This window comes from Vipera ursinii, assembly GCF_947247035.1.
Source record: "Vipera ursinii genome assembly, chromosome: 1".
Lineage (NCBI taxonomy): Eukaryota > Metazoa > Chordata > Lepidosauria > Squamata > Viperidae > Vipera > Vipera ursinii.
In genome coordinates this window covers 15,950,032-15,969,359 of record NC_139512.1, presented here as the reverse complement: position 1 = coordinate 15,969,359, position 19,328 = coordinate 15,950,032, and positions in this window count along the sequence as shown.

Below are 19,328 nucleotides of genomic sequence, written 5' to 3'. Positions count from 1 at the left end.
CTTTCGCAGAATGGCAACTTATAACCAGTCCTGCTGCTACGCCCTCTTCAAGCCCATCTTCCCCACCCATGGGATTCAAGTCAAGCAGACTAGGTCAAGTGACTGTCCAGTCTCTTCTTGAAAATCTCCAGTGATGGAGCGCCCACGATTTCTGGTGGCAAGCCGTTCCACTGGTTAATTCTCCTCACTGTCAGGAAGTTTCTCCCTTAATTTCAGGTTGCTTCTCTCCTTGATCCGTTTCCAGGCGTTTCTCGTCCTGCCCTCTGGCGCTTTGGTGAACAACGTGACCCCCCCTCTTCTTCGTGGCAGCCCCTCAAATACCGGAAGGCTGCTATCCTGTCTCCCCTAATTCTTCTTTTCTCTAGACTGGCCAAACCCAAATCCTGCAGCCGTTCTTCGTATGTTTTAGTCTCCTTGGATCCTCTTAGTTGCTCTTCCTCTCTGAACTTTTTCCAAAAGTCTCAACATCTGTTTTGGGATACGGTGACCAAAGTTGGCTGCAGTGTTCCAGGTGTGACCCTCACTAGGGTTTTTATAAATCGGTACTAATACTTCGTGTGATCTTGATTCTGCGCCTCTGTTTATGCAACCCAGGATTGTGTTGGCTTTTTTGTCTGCTGCTGCTGCACGCGGCTGGTCAACCTTCACGCCATCTCGTCATCGCCAGCCCTCTCTGCAGGGGGCCCGAAGCCGTCTTTAACCGGGAAAGGGGTCTTTTTCCCCCTCTGCTCCCGAGAACACCCTTCCTCTACGGACAATTTGCAAGGCCTGCTTGGGGACCCTTGGCTCCTTTTCCTGGGCTGCATGACCCCTAAGGAGAAATTTCCTGACAGCGAGGACAATCAACCAACGGAAGAGCAGTGGGCTTCCCATGCTGGCTGAGGAATTCTGGGAGTTGAAGTCCGGATGTCCTAAAAGGGCCCTGGTTCCCCCATGCTGGCTGAGGAATTCTGGGAGTTGAAGTCCGGATGTCCTAAAAGGGCCCTGGTTCCCCCATGCTGGCTGAGGAATTCTGGGAGTTGAAGTCCGGATGTCATAAAAGGGCCCTGGTTCCCCCATGCTGGCTGAGGAATTCTGGGAGTTGAAGTCCGGATGTCCTAAAAGGGCCCTGGTTCCCCCATGCTGGCTGAGGAATTCTGGGAGTTGAAGTCCAGATGTCCTAAAACGGCCCTGGTTCCCCCATGCTGGCTGAGGAATTCTGGGAGTTGAAGTCCGGATGTCCTAAAAGGGCCCTGGTTCCCCCATGCTGGCTGAGGAATTCTGGGAGTTGAGGTCCGGATGTCCTAAAAGGGCCCTGGTTCCCCCATGCTGGCTGAGGAATTCTGGGAGTTGAAGTCCGGATGTCCTAAAAGGGCCCTGGTTCCCCCATGCTGGCTGAGGAATTCTGGGAGTTGAAGTCCGGATGTCCTAAAAGGGCCCTGGTTCCCCCATGCTGGCTGAGGAATTCTGGGAGTTGAAGTCCACAAGTCATAAAAGGGCCCTGGTTCCCCCATGCTGGCTGAGGAATTCTGGGAGTTGAAGTCCGGATGTCCTAAAAGGGCCCTGGTTCCCCCATGCTGGCTGAGGAATTCTGGGAGTTGAAGTCCAGATGTCCTAAAAGGGCCCTGGTTCCCCCATGCTGGCTGAGGAATTCTGGGAGTTGAGGTCCGGATGTCCTAAAAGGGCCCTGGTTCCCCCATGCTGGCTGAGGAATTCTGGGAGTTGAGGTCCGGATGTCCTAAAAGGGCCCTGGTTCCCCCATGCTGGCTGAGGAATTCTGGGAGTTGAAGTCCGGATGTCCTAAAAGGGCCCTGGTTCCCCCATGCTGGCTGAGGAATTCTGGGAGTTGAAGTCCACAAGTCATAAAAGGGCCCTGGTTCCCCCATGCTGGCTGAGGAATTCTGGGAGTTGAAGTCCGGATGTCCTAAAAGGGCCCTGGTTCCCCCATGCTGGCTGAGGAATTCTGGGAGTTGAAGTCCGGATGTCCTAAAAGGGCCCTGGTTCCCCCATGCTGGCTGAGGAATTCTGGGAGTTGAAGTCCGGATGTCCTAAAAGGGCCCTGGTTCCCCCATGCTGGCTGAGGAATTCTGGGAGTTGAAGTCCGGATGTCCTAAAAGGGCCCTGGTTCCCCCATGCTGGCTGAGGAATTCTGGGAGTTGAAGTCCGGATGTCCTAAAAGGGCCCTGGGCTGGCTGAGGAATTCTGGGAGTTGAAGTCCGGATGTCCTAAAAGGGCCCTGGTTCCCCCATGCTGGCTGAGGAATTCTGGGAGTTGAAGTCCGGATGTCCTAAAAGGGCCCTGGTTCCCCCATGCTGGCTGAGGAATTCTGGGAGTTGAAGTCCGGATGTCCTAAAAGGGCCCTGGTTCCCCCATGCTGGCTGAGGAATTCTGGGAGTTGAAGTCCGGATGTCCTAAAAGGGCCCTGCTTCCTCCATGCTGGCTGAGGAATTCTGGGAGTTGAAGTCCGGATGTCCTAAAAGGGCCCTGGTTCCCATGCTAGCTGAGGAATTCTGGGAGTTGAAGTCCGGATGTCCTAAAAGGGCCCTGGTTCCCCCATGCTGGCTGAGGAATTCTGGGAGTTGAAGTCCAGATGTCCTAAATGGGCCCTGATTCCTCCATGCTGGCTGAGGAATTCTGGGGGTTGAAGTCCGGATGTCCTAAAAGGGCCCTGGTTCCCCCATGCTGGCTGAGGAATTCTGGGAGTTGAAGTCCGGATGTCCTAAAAGGGCCCTGGTTCCCCCATGCTGGCTGAGGAATTCTGGGAGTTGAAGTCCGGATGTCCTAAATGGGCCCTGGTTCCCCCATGCTGGCTGAGGAATTCTGGGAGTTGAAGTCCGGATGTCCTAAAAGGGCCCTGGTTCCCCCATGCTGGCTGAGGAATTCTGGGAGTTGAAGTCCGGATGTCCTAAAAGGGCCCTGGTTCCCCCATGCTGGCTGAGGAATTCTGGGAGTTGAAGTCCGGATGTCCTAAAAGGGCCCTGGTTCCCCCATGCTGGCTGAGGAATTCTGGGAGTTGAAGTCCGGATGTCCTAAAAGGGCCCTGGTTCCCCCATGCTGGCTGAGGAATTCTGGGAGTTGAAGTCCGGATGTCCTAAAAGGGCCCTGGGCTGGCTGAGGAATTCTGGGAGTTGAAGTCCGGATGTCCTAAAAGGGCCCTGGTTCCCCCATGCTGGCTGAGGAATTCTGGGAGTTGAAGTCCGGATGTCCTAAAAGGGCCCTGGTTCCTCCATGCTGGCTGAGGAATTCTGGGAGTTGAAGTCCGGATGCCCTAAAAGGGCCCTGGTTCCTCCATGCTGGCTGAGGAATTCTGGGAGTTGAAGTCCACAAGTCATAAAAGGGCCCTGGTTCCCATGCTAGCTGAGGAATTCTGGGAGTTGAAGTCCGGATGTCCTAAAAGGGCCCTGGTTCCCCCATGCTGGCTGAGGAATTCTGGGAGTTGAAGTCCGGATGTCCTAAAAGGGCCCTGGTTCCCCCATGCTGGCTGAGGAATTCTGGGAGTTGAAGTCCGGATGTCCTAAAAGGGCCCTGGTTCCCCCATGCTGGCTGAGGAATTCTGGGAGTTGAAGTCCGGATGTCCTAAAAGGGCCCTGGTTCCTCCATGCTGGCTGAGGAATTCTGGGAGTTGAAGTCCACAAGTCATAAAAGGGCCCTGGTTCCCATGCTAGCTGAGGAATTCTGGGAGTTGAAGTCCGGATGTCCTAAAAGGGCCCTGGTTCCCCCATGCTGGCTGAGGAATTCTGGGAGTTGAAGTCCGGATGTCCTAAATGGGCCCTGGTTCCTCCATGCTGGCTGAGGAATTCTGGGGGTTGAAGTCCGGATGTCCTAAAAGGGCCCTGGTTCCCCCATGCTGGCTGAGGAATTCTGGGAGTTGAAGTCCGGATGTCCTAAAAGGGCCCTGGTTCCCCCATGCTGGCTGAGGAATTCTGGGAGTTGAAGTCCGGATGTCCTAAAAGGGCCCTGGTTCCCCCATGCTGGCTGAGCAATTCTGGGAGTTGAAGTCCGGATGTCCTAAAAGGGCCCTGGTTCCCCCATGCTGGCTGAGGAATTCTGGGAGTTGAAGTCCGGATGTCCTAAAAGGGCCCTGGTTCCCCCATGCTGGCTGAGGAATTCTGGGAGTTGAAGTCCGGATGTCCTAAAAGGGCCCTGGTTCCCCCATGCTGGCTGAGGAATTCTGGGAGTTGAAGTCCGGATGTCCTAAAAGGGCCCTGGTTCCCCCATGCTGGCTGAGGAATTCTGGGAGTTGAAGTCCGGATGTCCTAAAAGGGCCCTGGTTCCTCCATGCTGGCTGAGGAATTCTGGGAGTTGAAGTCCACAAGTCATAAAAGGGCCCTGGTTCCCATGCTAGCTGAGGAATTCTGGGAGTTGAAGTCTGGATGTCCTAAAAGGGCCCTGGTTCCCCCATGCTGGCTGAGGAATTCTGGGAGTTGAAGTCCGGATGTCCTAAAAGCGCCCTGGTTCCTCCATGCTGGCTGAGGAATTCTGGGAGTTGAAGTCCGGATGTCCTAAAAGGGCCCTGGTTCCCCCATGCTGGCTGAGGAATTCTGGGAGTTGAAGTCCGGATGTCCTAAAAGGGCCCTGGTTGCCCCATGCTGGCTGAGGAATTCTGGGAGTTGAAGTCCGGATGTCCTAAAAGGGCCCTGGTTCCTCCATGCTGGCTGAGGAATTCTGGGAGTTGAAGTCCACAAGTCATAAAAGGGCCCTGGTTCCCATGCTAGCTGAGGAATTCTGGGAGTTGAAGTCTGGATGTCCTAAAAGGGCCCTGGTTCCCCCATGCTGGCTGAGGAATTCTGGGAGTTGAAGTCCGGATGTCCTAAAAGGGCCCTGGTTCCTCCATGCTGGCTGAGGAATTCTGGGAGTTGAAGTCCGGATGTCCTAAAAGGGCCCTGGTTCCCCCATGCTGGCTGAGGAATTCTGGGAGTTGAAGTCCGGATGTCCTAAAAGGGCCCTGGTTCCCCCATGCTGGCTGAGGAATTCTGGGAGTTGAAGTCCGGATGTCCTAAAAGGGCCCTGGTTCCCCCATGCTGGCTGAGGAATTCTGGGAGTTGAAGTCCGGATGTCCTAAAAGGGCCCTGGTTCCTCCATGCTGGCTGAGGAATTCTGGGAGTTGAAGTCCGGATGTCCTAAAAGGGCCCTGGTTCCCCCATGCTGGCTGAGGAATTCTGGGAGTTGAAGTCCGGATGTCCTAAAAGGGCCCTGGTTCCTCCATGCTGGCTGAGGAATTCTGGGAGTTGAAGTCCACAAGTCATAAAAGGGCCCTGGTTCCCATGCTAGCTGAGGAATTCTGGGAGTTGAAGTCTGGATGTCCTAAAAGGGCCCTGGTTCCCCCATGCTGGCTGAGGAATTCTGGGAGTTGAAGTCCGGATGTCCTAAAAGGGCCCTGGTTCCTCCATGCTGGCTGAGGAATTCTGGGAGTTGAAGTCCGGATGTCCTAAAAGGGCCCTGGTTCCCCCATGCTGGCTGAGGAATTCTGGGAGTTGAAGTCCGGATGTCCTAAAAGGGCCCTGGTTCCCCCATGCTGGCTGAGGAATTCTGGGAGTTGAAGTCCGGATGTCCTAAAAGGGCCCTGGTTCCCCCATGCTGGCTGAGGAATTCTGGGAGTTGAAGTCCGGATGTCCTAAAAGGGCCCTGGTTCCCCCATGCTGGCTGAGGAATTCTGGGAGTTGAAGTCCGGATGTCCTAAAAGGGCCCTGGTTCCCATGCTAGCTGAGGAATTCTGGGAGTTGAAGTCCGGATGTCCTAAAAGGGCCCTGGTTCCTCCATGCTGGCTGAGGAATTCTGGGAGTTGAAGTCCACAAGTCATAAAAGGGCCCTGGTTCCCATGCTAGCTGAGGAATTCTGGGAGTTGAAGTCCGGATGTCCTAAAAGGGCCCTGGTTCCCCCATGCTGGCTGAGGAATTCTGGGAGTTGAAGTCCGGATGTCCTAAAAGGGCCCTGGTTCCCCCATGCTGGCTGAGGAATTCTGGGAGTTGAAGTCCGGATGTCCTAAAAGGGCCCTGGTTCCTCCATGCTGGCTGAGGAATTCTGGGAGTTGAAGTCCGGATGTCCTAAAAGGGCCCTGGTTCCCCCATGCTGGCTGAGGAATTCTGGGAGTTGAAGTCCGGATGTCCTAAAAGGGCCCTGGTTCCCCCATGCTGGCTGAGGAATTCTGGGAGTTGAAGTCCGGATGTCCTAAAAGGGCCCTGGTTCCCCCATGCTGGCTGAGGAATTCTGGGAGTTGAAGTCCGGATGTCCTAAAAGGGCCCTGGTTCCCCCATGCTGGCTGAGGAATTCTGGGAGTTGAAGTCCGGATGTCCTAAAAGGGCCCTGGTTGCCCCATGCTGGCTGAGGAATTCTGGGAGTTGAAGTCCGGATGTCCTAAAAGGGCCCTGGTTCCCATGCTAGCTGAGGAATTCTGGGAGTTGAAGTCCGGATGTCCTAAAAGGGCCCTGGTTCCTCCATGCTGGCTGAGGAATTCTGGGAGTTGAAGTCCACAAGTCATAAAAGGGCCCTGGTTCCCATGCTAGCTGAGGAATTCTGGGAGTTGAAGTCCGGATGTCCTAAAAGGGCCCTGGTTCCCCCATGCTGGCTGAGGAATTCTGGGAGTTGAAGTCCGGATGTCCTAAAAGGGCCCTGGTTCCTCCATGCTGGCTGAGGAATTCTGGGAGTTGAAGTCCGGATGTCCTAAAAGGGCCCTGGTTCCCCCATGCTGGCTGAGGAATTCTGGGAGTTGAAGTCCGGATGTCCTAAAAGGGCCCTGGTTCCCCCATGCTGGCTGAGGAATTCTGGGAGTTGAAGTCCGGATGTCCTAAAAGGGCCCTGGTTGCCCCATGCTGGCTGAGGAATTCTGGGAGTTGAAGTCCGGATGTCCTAAAAGGGCCCTGGTTCCCCCATGCTGGCTGAGCAATTCTGGGAGTTGAAGTCCGGATGTCCTAAAAGGGCCCTGGTTCCCCCATGCTGGCTGAGGAATTCTGGGAGTTGAAGTCCGGATGTCCTAAAAGGGCCCTGGTTCCCCCATGCTGGCTGAGGAATTCTGGGAGTTGAAGTCCGGATGTCCTAAAAGGGCCCTGGTTCCCCCATGCTGGCTGAGGAATTCTGGGAGTTGAAGTCCGGATGTCCTAAAAGGGCCCTGGTTCCCCCATGCTGGCTGAGGAATTCTGGGAGTTGAAGTCCGGATGTCCTAAAAGGGCCCTGGTTCCTCCATGCTGGCTGAGGAATTCTGGGAGTTGAAGTCCACAAGTCATAAAAGGGCCCTGGTTCCCATGCTAGCTGAGGAATTCTGGGAGTTGAAGTCTGGATGTCCTAAAAGGGCCCTGGTTCCCCCATGCTGGCTGAGGAATTCTGGGAGTTGAAGTCCGGATGTCCTAAAAGCGCCCTGGTTCCTCCATGCTGGCTGAGGAATTCTGGGAGTTGAAGTCCGGATGTCCTAAAAGGGCCCTGGTTCCCCCATGCTGGCTGAGGAATTCTGGGAGTTGAAGTCCGGATGTCCTAAAAGGGCCCTGGTTGCCCCATGCTGGCTGAGGAATTCTGGGAGTTGAAGTCCGGATGTCCTAAAAGGGCCCTGGTTCCTCCATGCTGGCTGAGGAATTCTGGGAGTTGAAGTCCACAAGTCATAAAAGGGCCCTGGTTCCCATGCTAGCTGAGGAATTCTGGGAGTTGAAGTCTGGATGTCCTAAAAGGGCCCTGGTTCCCCCATGCTGGCTGAGGAATTCTGGGAGTTGAAGTCCGGATGTCCTAAAAGGGCCCTGGTTCCCCCATGCTGGCTGAGGAATTCTGGGAGTTGAAGTCCGGATGTCCTAAAAGGGCCCTGGTTCCTCCATGCTGGCTGAGGAATTCTGGGAGTTGAAGTCCGGATGTCCTAAAAGGGCCCTGGTTCCCCCATGCTGGCTGAGGAATTCTGGGAGTTGAAGTCCGGATGTCCTAAAAGGGCCCTGGTTCCCCCATGCTGGCTGAGGAATTCTGGGAGTTGAAGTCCGGATGTCCTAAAAGGGCCCTGGTTCCCCCATGCTGGCTGAGGAATTCTGGGAGTTGAAGTCCGGATGTCCTAAAAGGGCCCTGGTTCCTCCATGCTGGCTGAGGAATTCTGGGAGTTGAAGTCCGGATGTCCTAAAAGGGCCCTGGTTCCCCCATGCTGGCTGAGGAATTCTGGGAGTTGAAGTCCGGATGTCCTAAAAGGGCCCTGGTTCCTCCATGCTGGCTGAGGAATTCTGGGAGTTGAAGTCCACAAGTCATAAAAGGGCCCTGGTTCCCATGCTAGCTGAGGAATTCTGGGAGTTGAAGTCTGGATGTCCTAAAAGGGCCCTGGTTCCCCCATGCTGGCTGAGGAATTCTGGGAGTTGAAGTCCGGATGTCCTAAAAGGGCCCTGGTTCCTCCATGCTGGCTGAGGAATTCTGGGAGTTGAAGTCCGGATGTCCTAAAAGGGCCCTGGTTCCCCCATGCTGGCTGAGGAATTCTGGGAGTTGAAGTCCGGATGTCCTAAAAGGGCCCTGGTTCCCCCATGCTGGCTGAGGAATTCTGGGAGTTGAAGTCCGGATGTCCTAAAAGGGCCCTGGTTCCCCCATGCTGGCTGAGGAATTCTGGGAGTTGAAGTCCGGATGTCCTAAAAGGGCCCTGGTTCCTCCATGCTGGCTGAGGAATTCTGGGAGTTGAAGTCCGGATGTCCTAAAAGGGCCCTGGTTCCCATGCTAGCTGAGGAATTCTGGGAGTTGAAGTCCGGATGTCCTAAAAGGGCCCTGGTTCCTCCATGCTGGCTGAGGAATTCTGGGAGTTGAAGTCCACAAGTCATAAAAGGGCCCTGGTTCCCATGCTAGCTGAGGAATTCTGGGAGTTGAAGTCCGGATGTCCTAAAAGGGCCCTGGTTCCCCCATGCTGGCTGAGGAATTCTGGGAGTTGAAGTCCGGATGTCCTAAATGGGCCCTGGTTCCTCCATGCTGGCTGAGGAATTCTGGGGGTTGAAGTCCGGATGTCCTAAAAGGGCCCTGGTTCCCCCATGCTGGCTGAGGAATTCTGGGAGTTGAAGTCCGGATGTCCTAAAAGGGCCCTGGTTCCCCCATGCTGGCTGAGGAATTCTGGGAGTTGAAGTCCGGATGTCCTAAAAGGGCCCTGGTTCCCCCATGCTGGCTGAGGAATTCTGGGAGTTGAAGTCCGGATGTCCTAAAAGGGCCCTGGTTCCCCCATGCTGGCTGAGGAATTCTGGGAGTTGAAGTCCGGATGTCCTAAAAGGGCCCTGGTTCCCCCATGCTGGCTGAGGAATTCTGGGAGTTGAAGTCCGGATGTCCTAAAAGGGCCCTGGTTCCCCCATGCTGGCTGAGGAATTCTGGGAGTTGAAGTCCGGATGTCCTAAAAGGGCCCTGGTTCCTCCATGCTGGCTGAGGAATTCTGGGAGTTGAAGTCCACAAGTCATAAAAGGGCCCTGGTTCCCATGCTAGCTGAGGAATTCTGGGAGTTGAAGTCTGGATGTCCTAAAAGGGCCCTGGTTCCCCCATGCTGGCTGAGGAATTCTGGGAGTTGAAGTCCGGATGTCCTAAAAGCGCCCTGGTTCCTCCATGCTGGCTGAGGAATTCTGGGAGTTGAAGTCCGGATGTCCTAAAAGGGCCCTGGTTCCCCCATGCTGGCTGAGGAATTCTGGGAGTTGAAGTCCGGATGTCCTAAAAGGGCCCTGGTTGCCCCATGCTGGCTGAGGAATTCTGGGAGTTGAAGTCCGGATGTCCTAAAAGGGCCCTGGTTGCCCCATGCTGGCTGAGGAATTCTGGGAGTTGAAGTCCGGATGTCCTAAAAGGGCCCTGGTTCCCCCATGCTGGCTGAGGAATTCTGGGAGTTGAAGTCCGGATGTCCTAAAAGGGCCCTGGTTCCCCCATGCTGGCTGAGGAATTCTGGGAGTTGAAGTCCGGATGTCCTAAAAGGGCCCTGGTTCCCCCATGCTGGCTGAGGAATTCTGGGAGTTGAAGTCCGGATGTCCTAAAAGGGCCCTGGTTCCTCCATGCTGGCTGAGGAATTCTGGGAGTTGAAGTCCGGATGTCCTAAAAGGGCCCTGGTTCCCCCATGCTGGCTGAGGAATTCTGGGAGTTGAAGTCCGGATGTCCTAAAAGGGCCCTGGTTCCCCCATGCTGGCTGAGGAATTCTGGGAGTTGAAGTCCGGATGTCCTAAAAGGGCCCTGGTTCCCCCATGCTGGCTGAGGAATTCTGGGAGTTGAAGTCCGGATGTCCTAAAAGGGCCCTGGTTCCCCCATGCTGGCTGAGGAATTCTGGGAGTTGAAGTCCGGATGTCCTAAAAGGGCCCTGGTTCCCATGCTAGCTGAGGAATTCTGGGAGTTGAAGTCCGGATGTCCTAAAAGGGCCCTGGTTCCTCCATGCTGGCTGAGGAATTCTGGGAGTTGAAGTCCACAAGTCATAAAAGGGCCCTGGTTCCCATGCTAGCTGAGGAATTCTGGGAGTTGAAGTCCGGATGTCCTAAAAGGGCCCTGGTTCCCCCATGCTGGCTGAGGAATTCTGGGAGTTGAAGTCCGGATGTCCTAAAAGGGCCCTGGTTCCCCCATGCTGGCTGAGGAATTCTGGGAGTTGAAGTCCGGATGTCCTAAAAGGGCCCTGGTTCCTCCATGCTGGCTGAGGAATTCTGGGAGTTGAAGTCCGGATGTCCTAAAAGGGCCCTGGTTCCCCCATGCTGGCTGAGGAATTCTGGGAGTTGAAGTCCGGATGTCCTAAAAGGGCCCTGGTTCCCCCATGCTGGCTGAGGAATTCTGGGAGTTGAAGTCCGGATGTCCTAAAAGGGCCCTGGTTCCCCCATGCTGGCTGAGGAATTCTGGGAGTTGAAGTCCGGATGTCCTAAAAGGGCCCTGGTTCCCCCATGCTGGCTGAGGAATTCTGGGAGTTGAAGTCCGGATGTCCTAAAAGGGCCCTGGTTGCCCCATGCTGGCTGAGGAATTCTGGGAGTTGAAGTCCGGATGTCCTAAAAGGGCCCTGGTTCCCATGCTAGCTGAGGAATTCTGGGAGTTGAAGTCCGGATGTCCTAAAAGGGCCCTGGTTCCTCCATGCTGGCTGAGGAATTCTGGGAGTTGAAGTCCACAAGTCATAAAAGGGCCCTGGTTCCCATGCTAGCTGAGGAATTCTGGGAGTTGAAGTCCGGATGTCCTAAAAGGGCCCTGGTTCCCCCATGCTGGCTGAGGAATTCTGGGAGTTGAAGTCCGGATGTCCTAAAAGGGCCCTGGTTCCTCCATGCTGGCTGAGGAATTCTGGGAGTTGAAGTCCGGATGTCCTAAAAGGGCCCTGGTTCCCCCATGCTGGCTGAGGAATTCTGGGAGTTGAAGTCCGGATGTCCTAAAAGGGCCCTGGTTCCCCCATGCTGGCTGAGGAATTCTGGGAGTTGAAGTCCGGATGTCCTAAAAGGGCCCTGGTTGCCCCATGCTGGCTGAGGAATTCTGGGAGTTGAAGTCCGGATGTCCTAAAAGGGCCCTGGTTCCCCCATGCTGGCTGAGCAATTCTGGGAGTTGAAGTCCGGATGTCCTAAAAGGGCCCTGGTTCCCCCATGCTGGCTGAGGAATTCTGGGAGTTGAAGTCCGGATGTCCTAAAAGGGCCCTGGTTCCCCCATGCTGGCTGAGGAATTCTGGGAGTTGAAGTCCGGATGTCCTAAAAGGGCCCTGGTTCCCCCATGCTGGCTGAGGAATTCTGGGAGTTGAAGTCCGGATGTCCTAAAAGGGCCCTGGTTCCCCCATGCTGGCTGAGGAATTCTGGGAGTTGAAGTCCGGATGTCCTAAAAGGGCCCTGGTTCCTCCATGCTGGCTGAGGAATTCTGGGAGTTGAAGTCCACAAGTCATAAAAGGGCCCTGGTTCCCATGCTAGCTGAGGAATTCTGGGAGTTGAAGTCTGGATGTCCTAAAAGGGCCCTGGTTCCCCCATGCTGGCTGAGGAATTCTGGGAGTTGAAGTCCGGATGTCCTAAAAGCGCCCTGGTTCCTCCATGCTGGCTGAGGAATTCTGGGAGTTGAAGTCCGGATGTCCTAAAAGGGCCCTGGTTCCCCCATGCTGGCTGAGGAATTCTGGGAGTTGAAGTCCGGATGTCCTAAAAGGGCCCTGGTTGCCCCATGCTGGCTGAGGAATTCTGGGAGTTGAAGTCCGGATGTCCTAAAAGGGCCCTGGTTCCTCCATGCTGGCTGAGGAATTCTGGGAGTTGAAGTCCACAAGTCATAAAAGGGCCCTGGTTCCCATGCTAGCTGAGGAATTCTGGGAGTTGAAGTCTGGATGTCCTAAAAGGGCCCTGGTTCCCCCATGCTGGCTGAGGAATTCTGGGAGTTGAAGTCCGGATGTCCTAAAAGGGCCCTGGTTCCCCCATGCTGGCTGAGGAATTCTGGGAGTTGAAGTCCGGATGTCCTAAAAGGGCCCTGGTTCCTCCATGCTGGCTGAGGAATTCTGGGAGTTGAAGTCCGGATGTCCTAAAAGGGCCCTGGTTCCCCCATGCTGGCTGAGGAATTCTGGGAGTTGAAGTCCGGATGTCCTAAAAGGGCCCTGGTTCCCCCATGCTGGCTGAGGAATTCTGGGAGTTGAAGTCCGGATGTCCTAAAAGGGCCCTGGTTCCCCCATGCTGGCTGAGGAATTCTGGGAGTTGAAGTCCGGATGTCCTAAAAGGGCCCTGGTTCCTCCATGCTGGCTGAGGAATTCTGGGAGTTGAAGTCCGGATGTCCTAAAAGGGCCCTGGTTCCCCCATGCTGGCTGAGGAATTCTGGGAGTTGAAGTCCGGATGTCCTAAAAGGGCCCTGGTTCCTCCATGCTGGCTGAGGAATTCTGGGAGTTGAAGTCCACAAGTCATAAAAGGGCCCTGGTTCCCATGCTAGCTGAGGAATTCTGGGAGTTGAAGTCTGGATGTCCTAAAAGGGCCCTGGTTCCCCCATGCTGGCTGAGGAATTCTGGGAGTTGAAGTCCGGATGTCCTAAAAGGGCCCTGGTTCCTCCATGCTGGCTGAGGAATTCTGGGAGTTGAAGTCCGGATGTCCTAAAAGGGCCCTGGTTCCCCCATGCTGGCTGAGGAATTCTGGGAGTTGAAGTCCGGATGTCCTAAAAGGGCCCTGGTTCCCCCATGCTGGCTGAGGAATTCTGGGAGTTGAAGTCCGGATGTCCTAAAAGGGCCCTGGTTCCCCCATGCTGGCTGAGGAATTCTGGGAGTTGAAGTCCGGATGTCCTAAAAGGGCCCTGGTTCCTCCATGCTGGCTGAGGAATTCTGGGAGTTGAAGTCCGGATGTCCTAAAAGGGCCCTGGTTCCCATGCTAGCTGAGGAATTCTGGGAGTTGAAGTCCGGATGTCCTAAAAGGGCCCTGGTTCCTCCATGCTGGCTGAGGAATTCTGGGAGTTGAAGTCCACAAGTCATAAAAGGGCCCTGGTTCCCATGCTAGCTGAGGAATTCTGGGAGTTGAAGTCCGGATGTCCTAAAAGGGCCCTGGTTCCCCCATGCTGGCTGAGGAATTCTGGGAGTTGAAGTCCGGATGTCCTAAATGGGCCCTGGTTCCTCCATGCTGGCTGAGGAATTCTGGGGGTTGAAGTCCGGATGTCCTAAAAGGGCCCTGGTTCCCCCATGCTGGCTGAGGAATTCTGGGAGTTGAAGTCCGGATGTCCTAAAAGGGCCCTGGTTCCCCCATGCTGGCTGAGGAATTCTGGGAGTTGAAGTCCGGATGTCCTAAAAGGGCCCTGGTTCCCCCATGCTGGCTGAGGAATTCTGGGAGTTGAAGTCCGGATGTCCTAAAAGGGCCCTGGTTCCCCCATGCTGGCTGAGGAATTCTGGGAGTTGAAGTCCGGATGTCCTAAAAGGGCCCTGGTTCCCCCATGCTGGCTGAGGAATTCTGGGAGTTGAAGTCCGGATGTCCTAAAAGGGCCCTGGTTCCCCCATGCTGGCTGAGGAATTCTGGGAGTTGAAGTCCGGATGTCCTAAAAGGGCCCTGGTTCCTCCATGCTGGCTGAGGAATTCTGGGAGTTGAAGTCCACAAGTCATAAAAGGGCCCTGGTTCCCATGCTAGCTGAGGAATTCTGGGAGTTGAAGTCTGGATGTCCTAAAAGGGCCCTGGTTCCCCCATGCTGGCTGAGGAATTCTGGGAGTTGAAGTCCGGATGTCCTAAAAGCGCCCTGGTTCCTCCATGCTGGCTGAGGAATTCTGGGAGTTGAAGTCCGGATGTCCTAAAAGGGCCCTGGTTCCCCCATGCTGGCTGAGGAATTCTGGGAGTTGAAGTCCGGATGTCCTAAAAGGGCCCTGGTTGCCCCATGCTGGCTGAGGAATTCTGGGAGTTGAAGTCCGGATGTCCTAAAAGGGCCCTGGTTGCCCCATGCTGGCTGAGGAATTCTGGGAGTTGAAGTCCGGATGTCCTAAAAGGGCCCTGGTTCCCCCATGCTGGCTGAGGAATTCTGGGAGTTGAAGTCCGGATGTCCTAAAAGGGCCCTGGTTCCCCCATGCTGGCTGAGGAATTCTGGGAGTTGAAGTCCGGATGTCCTAAAAGGGCCCTGGTTCCCCCATGCTGGCTGAGGAATTCTGGGAGTTGAAGTCCGGATGTCCTAAAAGGGCCCTGGTTCCCCCATGCTGGCTGAGGAATTCTGGGAGTTGAAGTCCGGATGTCCTAAATGGGCCCTGGTTCCTCCATGCTGGCTGAGGAATTCTGGGAGTTGAAGTCCGGATGTCCTAAAAGGGCCCTGGTTCCCCCATGCTGGCTGAGGAATTCTGGGAGTTGAAGTCCGGATGTCCTAAAAGCGCCCTGGTTCCTCCATGCTGGCTGAGGAATTCTGGGAGTTGAAGTCCGGATGTCCTAAAAGGGCCCTGGTTCCCCCATGCTGGCTGAGGAATTCTGGGAGTTGAAGTCCGGATGTCCTAAAAGGGCCCTGGTTCCCCCATGCTGGCTGAGGAATTCTGGGAGTTGAAGTCCGGATGTCCTAAAAGGGCCCTGGTTCCCCCATGCTGGCTGAGGAATTCTGGGAGTTGAAGTCCGGATGTCCTAAAAGGGCCCTGGTTCCCCCATGCTGGCTGAGGAATTCTGGGAGTTGAAGTCCGGATGTCCTAAAAGGGCCCTGGTTCCTCCATGCTGGCTGAGGAATTCTGGGAGTTGAAGTCCGGATGTCCTAAAAGGGCCCTGGTTCCCCCATGCTGGCTGAGGAATTCTGGGAGTCCACAAGTCATAAACGGGGCCATTCAGGTAGTCCTCGACTTAAAGCGGTTCATTTAGTGTCCATTCAAAGTTACAACAACACTGAAAAAAGTAACGACCCTCGCAGTCTCCCCATGGTCACGTGATTAGATATTCGGCTGCTTGGCAACTGATTTATATTTATGACGGTCGCAGCATCCCCGGGGGTGGGGGTCACCTGATCACCTTTTGCGACCTTCTGACAAGCAAAGTCAATGGGGGAGGCTGGATTGGCTTAACGACCGTGTTACAATCTTAGCAACTGCGGTGATTCACTTAACAACCGGGCCAAGGAAGGTCATAAAATGGGGACAAAACTCACTTAACTCATCTCTCAATTCGGCTCAGTTGTGCTCGTAAGTCAGGGACTGGGTTGGGCTGACCTTTCTCTTTCTCAGTCATTTTTTTTTTTTTTTTGCTAAGCTTGTAAGCCGCCTTGAGTCTTCGGAGAAGGGCGGGATATAAATGGAATTTTTTTTTTTTTTAAAAAGACACTTTTCACCTGAAAAGTGAAAATAGCGCAAACTTGAAACTGAAGATTAAAGAAAGCAGAGGGAAGCAGACATGAAGAAAGTGAAAAAGCAAGCAAGCAAAGAGGAAGAACGTTAAGAGCCAGAGACAAGGGGATTCGCAGCCGTGCTAAGTACGTTTATATTTTCCCCTCTCTCGTTCTTTCTTTCTTTCCCTTCTCGACTCCACTGTGCAGATCTTAAAGGGCGTAAGGTTGGGTGGGATGGGGGAGCAGCAGGCCAATTGGCTGGGTTGCCAAGGGGAAGGGGCGTGGGAATTCAATCCCTAAAGGGCTTTCCCCATTTTGGTCAGCAGGGGGAGCCAGCCACTGGAGGAAGACGGAGGAGTATCTGGCATTCATTCGTTCGTTCGTTCCTTCCTTCGTTCCATTGGCAACATTTATATAGTGACCCACCTGAGGTCAGATTCCTGTCCGCTAGTTAAAATGACACACGAAACCAGTGGAACTCCTTGCCTCCAGAAGCTGTGAATGCTCCAACACTGGAAGTTTTTAAGAAGAGACTGGACAGACATGTGTCTGAAATGGTTTAGGGCTTCGTGCCTGAGCAGGGGGTTGGACTAGATGACCTCCAAGGTCCCTTCCAACTCTGTTATTCTACTCTATTCCTAAGAACGGCTGCCGGAATTGCGTATGTCTAGTTTAATGAAGAGAAGGACCAGGGGAGGACATGATAGCAGCCTTCCAGTATCTCAGGGGCTGCCCCAAAGAAGAGGGAGTCAAGCTATTCCCCAAAGCACCTGAAGGCAGGACGAGAAGCAACGGATGGAAACTAGTCAAGGAGAGAAGCAACCTGGAAGTAAGGAGAAACTTCCTGAAAGTAAGAACAATTAACCAGTGGAACTACCTGCCTCCAGAAGTTGTGGGTGCTCCATCAATGGAGCTTTTTAAAGAAGAGACTGCACAGCCATTTCTCCAGAACGATAGAGGATCTCCAGCCTTGAGGAAGGGGTTGGATCAAAAGACCTCCAGGGGTCCCTTCCAACATCATCGTCGTTATTATTATTATTATTGTTATTGTTATTATTAAGCTTTTATTCATCAAACATGAAACTCAGTCAACTGAACACTCAAATTGACTGGCGCTAATGGTTGATACGGGTTGCTGCTGGCATCCTAGGTATCAACCAGGCATCTCCTTAAAATATAAGATGTTCCGAGTAGCGCAGTTTTTTCTAGCTTTGCTGGAGTTATTGCAGGAAGCTGCAATTTCTTGATGTGTTTTGCAAAGTTTTTGGACATAGTTCCCAGTGCCCCAATGACAGTGGGTATCACTGTTACGCGTTTCATCCATAATTGCGCAGTTTTGATGGCCAGGTTGCAGTATTTCGTAATTTTTTCCTGTTCTTTTTCTTCAACTCTGGCATCTCCTGGTACAGCGATATCAATCAGGTCTACGCTTCGGTTCTCTTCATCTGCGATATCTGGCGTGTTGTGTTCCAAATGGCGATCTGTCTGTATTCGGAAGTCCCACAAGATCTTCACCCTCTCATTCTCCACAACTTTTTCCACCCTATGTTCCCACGACTTTTAGGACACAGGCAAGTCGTATTTTTTACACAGTGCCCAGTGAATTAGTTTAGCAACTCGGTCATGTCTAGCTTTGTAATCGGTTTGCGCAATTTTGCTGCACTCACATATTAATGTGAAACAGTTTCAACTTTGTCGTTGCAAAGTCGGCAATTTGGATTGTCAGTAGATTTTTGTATCTTCGCTTTCATGGCATTAGTTTGTAGTGCTTGTTCTTGAGCAGCCAGTATTAAGCCTTCTGTTTCTTTCTTGATGGTTCCCATCTTAAGCCATGCCCATGTCAAGTTGTTATCACATTTTCCTTCAATGTTTTTCAAATGCTGTCCGTGCAAAGCTTTGGTTTTCCATCTATTTAATCTGTCATCCAGCCGTTTTTTCTTTATATTCTGCCTTTGTTTCTTTTACTTTTATAATGCTCTCTGTTTTCACAGCCTGCAGCAGTTTTTCTGTACTTTGATTGACATAGTCCAAGGGTAGGCAACCTCGGCTCTTTTATGACTCGTGGACTTCAACTCCCAGAATTCCTGAGTCAGCTGACTCAGGAATTCTGGGAGTTGAAGTCCACGAGTCATAAAAGAGCCGAGGTTGCCAACCCCTGACATAGTCATTCAAACTTCATTTTTCTTCTTCTAGTTTGGTGGGTTTGCAGTAGCCCTCTGCCCCCTATTTGCTTCGGCAGGTACAACCTGTCGATGTCACTTCATGGATGTAGAGCGTGGTGCATATTCAAAAGTTTACAGGTTTTTCGGTCTCGGTGTTCCAATTCAGCCAATGTCCAGTTGATCAACCCAGCCAGCCCTAAGAGCTGGTTCTCCAGGCTCTTCTTGAAAGCCTCCGGAGATGGGGAAGCCGCCACTTCCCGAGAGACGCTGCTGCTTCGTTGTGCCAATCTGCCACTGTACGTTGTTGCATGTTCTTCGTGGTCCTGGTTGCTGTGGCAAAGCAAGAGAAGTGGGACTCCCCTCCATCTTCTCTTCCTCATCGGGACCCGCCCAAGTTCCGGGATGGTTTTGGGCACCTCCATCGGAGCAGCCTAGCCCAAATCTCAGCTGCTCCAGACAGGCTAAGCGAGCTCAGCAGAGGTGCTGCCCCACATGAATGCGCTGGGACGACGCCAGGGAGACCTGGGTTCCGGTTCCCTTCCGGCCATCTTTCGGAATGGGCTGGTCACTCAGTCTGAACCCAACTTACCTTGCAAGATGATGCTTCTGAGGAAGCAGCTCGCCTTAAGCTCCTTTAAAGAAAGGTGGAAAGGGAGGGAGGGAAAGAAGGAAGGAGGGAAGGAGGGAGGAAGGGAAGGAAGGAGGGAGGGAAGGAAGGAGGGAAGGAGGGAGGGAGGGGAGGAAAGGAAGGAAGGGAGGGAGGGAGGGAAGGAAGGAGGGAAGGAGGGAAGGAAGGAGGGAGGGAGGGAAGGAAGGAGGGAGGGAAGGAGGGAAGGAAGGAAGGAGGGAGGGAGGGAAGGAAGGAGAGAGGGAAGGAAGGAGGGAGGGAGGGAAGGAGGGAGGGAGGGAGGGAAGGGAGGGAGGGAAGAAAGGAAACGGGTGGGGAAGGGAGCAGAGGGATGTAGAGAGGGGGAGGGAAGAGAGGGAGGGAGGGAGAGGGAAGGAGGAAGGAAGGAAGGAAAGAGATGAGAGGGAGGGAGGGAAGGAAGGAAGGAGGGAGGGAAGGAAGGAAGGAAGGAGAGAGGCAAGGAAGGAGGGAGGGAGGGAAGGAGGGAGGGAGGGAAGGGAGGGAAGAAAGGAAACAGGTGGGGAAGGGAGCAGGGGGATGTAGAAAGGGGGAGGGAAGGGAGGGAGAGAGAGGGAAGGAGAAAGGAAGGAAGGAAAGAGATGAGAGGGAGGGAGGGAAGGAGGGAGGCAAGGAAACAAGTGGGAGCGGAGGGATGTAGAGAGGGGGATGGAAGGGAGGGAGGGAGGGAGGGAGGAAAGGAAGAGGGAGGGAGCAAGGGAGGGGGGAAGAAGAAGGAGGAAGTGGTAAGAGAAGGAAGGGAAGGAGGGAGAAAGAAATGAGAGTAAGAGGAAGGACTGAGAAAGAGGAAGACAGAAGAAGCAAGGGAGGAAAAGAAAGGAGGAAGGGAGGAAGGAAGAAGAGAAAAGGAAGGAGGGAGAGAAAGGAAGAAAGGGAGGGAGGAAAAGTGAGCAAAAGGAAGTCGACTAAAAAGAACG